Source organism: Penaeus chinensis, chromosome 29 (assembly GCF_019202785.1).
Source record: "Penaeus chinensis breed Huanghai No. 1 chromosome 29, ASM1920278v2, whole genome shotgun sequence".
Classification (NCBI taxonomy): Eukaryota; Metazoa; Arthropoda; class Malacostraca; order Decapoda; family Penaeidae; genus Penaeus; species Penaeus chinensis.
The window spans coordinates 2810522-2815521 of record NC_061847.1 but is presented as its reverse complement, the minus strand read 5'-3'; positions in this window follow the sequence as shown (position 1 = coordinate 2815521).

The following is a 5000-nucleotide window of genomic DNA, read 5'->3' as shown; positions in this document are numbered from 1 at the left end:
GAGAGAAGGGGAAGGTGAAGGAGAATGAGAAGGAGAAAGAAAAAGAGAAGGAGAAGGAGATAGGTGAAGCTGAAAATGAAAATGAAGCTGAAGGAGAAGGAGAAGGAGAGAGAAATCGGTCGATAGACAGATAGATTGAATGAGTGAAAACGGGAAAAGCCCCAGTATGACCAGACTTCGGAAAAGGGCCTCCAACGCTACCAGTAACAAGAGGAAAACCAATAACAAGGGTTCTGATAATGGCATTACCAACAAAAATTTTTTGATATGGATTCACTCGCATGAAGCGGCAGTGCCAGGGTTGCGTGCATGGCTGGAGGATATATAGGTTTTCCTCCTCTGTCTGTCACCGTAACTGTTACCTTCGACAGTGAAGAGGCTACGATCAGGCGCTCGTTCGAACCGTCATGCATATCGCTGCACTTTGAATCTCTCTCTCTCTTTCTCTCTCTCCCCCTCTCCTTCTCCCTCTCCCTCTCCCTCTCCCTCTCCCTCTCCCTCTCCCTCCCTCCCTCACTCCCTCTCTCTCCCTCTCCCTCCATCCCTCCCTCCCTCCCTCCCTCCCTCCCTCCCTCCCTCCCCCCCCTTCCTCCTTCCCTCCCTCTCCCTCTCCATCTCTCTGTCTGTTTCTCTCTCTCCCTCTCTCTTCTCTTCTCTTCTCTTTTCTTCTCTTCTCTTTTCTTTTTTTCCGGCTCCTGCTGGTGTTTACCCAGCGGAGAGTCCGGAGGTGGTATGCGTGACTTGCAGAGATTAGTCGTTGTTGCTTCCACTGATGCACACGTTACTGTACCAATTTCTGTAGCAGCTACTGCTGTGCCTGCTGTTGTATATGCCTGCTGTACCGTACCAACTATACCCCTCTCAGAACTCTCCCTTGGATACAAATTGTGTACTTGCTCAGTTTTATGTTAAGTATAATCAAATACCAAGGTAGCGCAAGGGAGGTGGGTGGACTGTTAAGTTTCTTATTTTTAAATATGTTAAAGACGATTACTTTTTTTCCTTTAACGGGTATGCCAGTTTGTAATTTTTTTTTTCTGTATATATCCGTTTAGTATTATAAATGTATTATAAACGTCTCTCTCTCTCTCTCTCTCTCTCTCTCTCTCTCTCTCTCTCTCTCTCTCTCTCTCTCTCTCTCTCTCTCTCTCTCTCTCTCTCTCTCTGTCTCTCTATCTCTCTATCTGTCTCTCTATCTGTCTCTCTCTCTCTCTCTCTCTCTCTCTCTCTCTCTCTCTCTCTCTCTCTCTCTCTCTCTCTCTCTCTCTCTCTCTCTCTCTCTCTCTCTCTCTCTGTATATATATATATATGTGTGTGTGTGTGTGTGTGTGTGTGTGTGTGTGTGTGTGTGTGTGTGTGTGTGTGTGTGTGTGTGTGTGTGTCCCTCCTTCCCTCCTTCCCTCTTCTCCTCTTTTCCCCCTTCCCTCTTTCCCCCTTTCCCTCTTTCCTTCTTTCCCTCTTTCCCTCTTTCCCTCTTTCCCTCTTTCCTTCCGCCTCACTTCATATCTCCTTCCTTCCTAACCCCTGTTTTTTTCTTCTCCCCCCCGCCCCCCTCACTGCCTCCAGCGGCACCTGTACCGAAAAGTTAATTTGAATATTTTGACATAATGCAGGCGAGCCAATGTATAATGGAAGCGGCCTTGGGAGGATGTTGATGAGGGGGCGATGGACTTGGGTAGGGAGATGGGGAGGGGGGGGGAGAGGGTGAAGGGAGAGAAGAGAGGAGGAGGAGAAGGGGAGAGAAGAGGAATTGTGGAAAGAGACGGAGGAATAAGGGAGAGAAGAGAGGGAAGGGGAAGAGAGTGAGGAGAGAGTGAAGGGAAAGGGGGAGTGGTGGGAGAGGAGGAGAGAGGAAAAAGGGAGTAGAGGAAGAGTAAAGGAAAGGGAAGAGAGGGGGAAACAGATCAGAGAGATGATGGGGAGGAGGAGAGGAGTAGAGAGGAGCAGAGGAGCAGAGAGCAGAGAGGAGCAGAGGAGGAGAGGGGGAGGGGAACGGTGGTCGACGCAGGTGCAATGTTGCCGTGCTAGCTGGAAATTCTCTCTCATTTGCATTCTCATGTGAGAAGGGGAGAAAGAAGAGAATAATAAAAAAAAGTAGGCGAAGGAGGCAATGGCGGAGATGAGGCGGAAGCGGCTGGTAGTGTCTTATCCCCTCGAGGATAAGGGCTAAAGAGAGCGGAGGTGGGGGGGGGGGGGGGTAGTCAGCTCCAAAGTTTTGAGATTATGAAGTGATAAAGAAGACTTTAAGGATCTTCCCAGGCTTGTCGACGCCGTTCGGTTGGCTCCTCAAGACATTCCAAGATGCGAGTGTTGTGCGTGTTAATGGGAGGAGGGGGGGTGGGGAGGGAATGGGAGGAGGGGGTGGAAGGGAGGGTATGAAGGGGGATGGGCATACGGGAAGGAAGGGCGGGAGGCTCCAAACGGAGGTTTAAGGAAACGCAAGGAGAAGAGGAGTTAAGGAGAGATGGAGAAAGGAGGAGAGGGGATGGGGATGGGGAGAGATGGAGAGAAGCATAGAGGGATGGAGAGAAGCGTAGAGGGGATGGGGAGAGATGGAGAGAGGAAAAGAGGAGATGGGGAGAGATGGAGAGAGGAGAAGGGAGGATGGGAGGAAATGGAAAGAAAAGAAGAGATGGAGAGGAACATGGAGAGATGAAACGAAGAGGAGGATGGGCAAGGAGAATGGGAAGGGAAAGAAAAGGGAGTAAGAAAAAAACAAAAAATGAGAAGGAAAAAAAAATAAATAGAAAGAATGGGGAGAGAAAAAGGACAGAAAGGATGAAATGGAAAAAAAAAAAAAAAAACATAAAAAGAAAGAAGAACGAGGAGGAGACGGAGACGGAAAACAAGATTGCCCATCCACGCGAGTACAGAGGAAGGGCAAGAGGACCACGAAGATAATTTAGCAAGCGGAACGGGGAGGGGAGGGGAGTGGGGGGGGGGGGCGATGACATGGCGCGATAAACAGCTACGCGGAGCCTCCCTTGTTATCTCCGCCGGTGAGATACGGTGTCCCCGCGGAACGGCCGGGCGCGGGAGGCAGCGGGCGCGAGGGCGGAAGCTGGTCGGGGTCGATTTGTTTGATTGATTTGTTGTGTTGGCTTTGTTGTTGTTGTTGTTTGGTGTGGTTTTAGTACTGTTTGTAGTATATATTTTTATGTCTGTTGGTAATTCTTTCCTTTTTCTTCCGTCCTTTTTTATCTTGATCGACATTTTTTCTGTACTTCAGCCATATTTATATTAACGACTTCATTCTACTTCCTTCATATATGTTTATTTTTTTGTAATTCATCCATAGTTAGAGTTTTATTCTCGCAAGGTTTTTTTTTTTTTTTTTTTAGAATACTATTCTATTTCTGTTTAGGACGCAGTTATATTTTTCACAGGGAAATGACTCCCTGCCTTATTTACGTTCGTCTGGTTATCGAATCGCCATTAGATTTAAACGCCTTTATTGATCTTGTATTAGTTTTCGTAGTACGTTGGCCCGGAAAGGAAACTGACGTAAGCGACGTACGATATCGGCCCTGGCGGAAACGGCCCTTCTCGACTCTTCAACCCGATAAGGAAGTTCCGCTGTTCGAAAAATTACCATGGTAACGGAAGTGATGACGTAAGGCGTGGCGATGGATGTCATGACGTCACTGATGATGAAGGTGTCACGCAGTTTGACTTGGCCTTCGGATATCAGACACGTCGGGTTGTCGGGTCTTGTCTTCCGTATTTTCGGGGTTTGTGACCACAATACTTGACTTTTATGTGACCTTACTTCCTTCCTTCCTTCTTTTCTTTCTTTCTTTCATTTTTTCCTTCCTTGCGTTCTTCTATTTTTCCATCCTTCCATTCCTTCCTTGTCCATCCATTCTCCCGCGCCATCCTCACCGCCCCTCTCCGCGTGCGAAATGACGCGCGCTGACCGGAATTCTTCATCGGTAATCATTTAAATCACTTACTTAGTCGATACGAACCCTCCTTCCCTCTCCCTTTCCCTCCCCTCCCCCACCCTCCCTTTCCCTCTCCTCCCCCCACCCCCCATTCCCCTGGCCTCCGCCCACCCGCCATTCTCCAGGCCTCCCCCCCCCCCCCACACACATTCATTGGTGATGGATTCCGGACACACAATATAGAAAATGAAGTGATATTTGTTTTCGCTGGGTCTGCCTCTTCAAAGAAAGCAAAGGAAGGAGAGGATGAGAAAGAGTGAGAGTGAAGGGAGGGAAGATAGCGAGATGATTAGACAGTTTGGGGTTGGTCTGCTAAAAGTTAACTAAAGTGTATATATATTTATATGTATATATATATATATATATGTGTGTGTGTGTGTGTGTGTGTGTGTGTGTGTGTGTGTGTGTGTGTGTGTGTATATTTCTTTATTTTTATTATTATTTTTTTTTAATTGGAGGAACTAGACAATTTGTGGTATCATCTACTTTCTTCAGGATTTCGGATTCTTTATTTTCCCTTTTTACCATTAGTCTTTTATACGCAGTCTGGATGTACTTCATATGTTTATGCATTATTTATCCAAACATCCCTCTAATACCACTAACCTCACCAGAACCCGGATGAAAAACAAACATTTTGAATAAAAGGAAGTTATGGATGAGAACCGTTGATTTCGTTTCCAGCCCAAAATACACTCGATTCCGTCCCCTCCCGCAAGAGGAAATGCCGAGCGCGCGCGAAAGTCGGCGCTACTCACTCGTCCGGCGGTTGTTTCGTAACGAGGCTATTGTTCCACTGCATGTTTTAATCCCCTAATTGATAACTAGAGGTTGCACGGACGCCCAATTACTGCGCGTCCGCTCATTGTGCTGATGGCCGCGATGGGGAGAGAAACCAGAAGGGGGAACACTGGCAGAAAGATGGACGTGCTACATACGCATATATACACGCTCGCACGATTAAACACACGCATGCACTAACACACGGACGCACAGACAGATGCACGCACGCGCGCGCGCGCGCACACACACACACACACACACACACACACACAC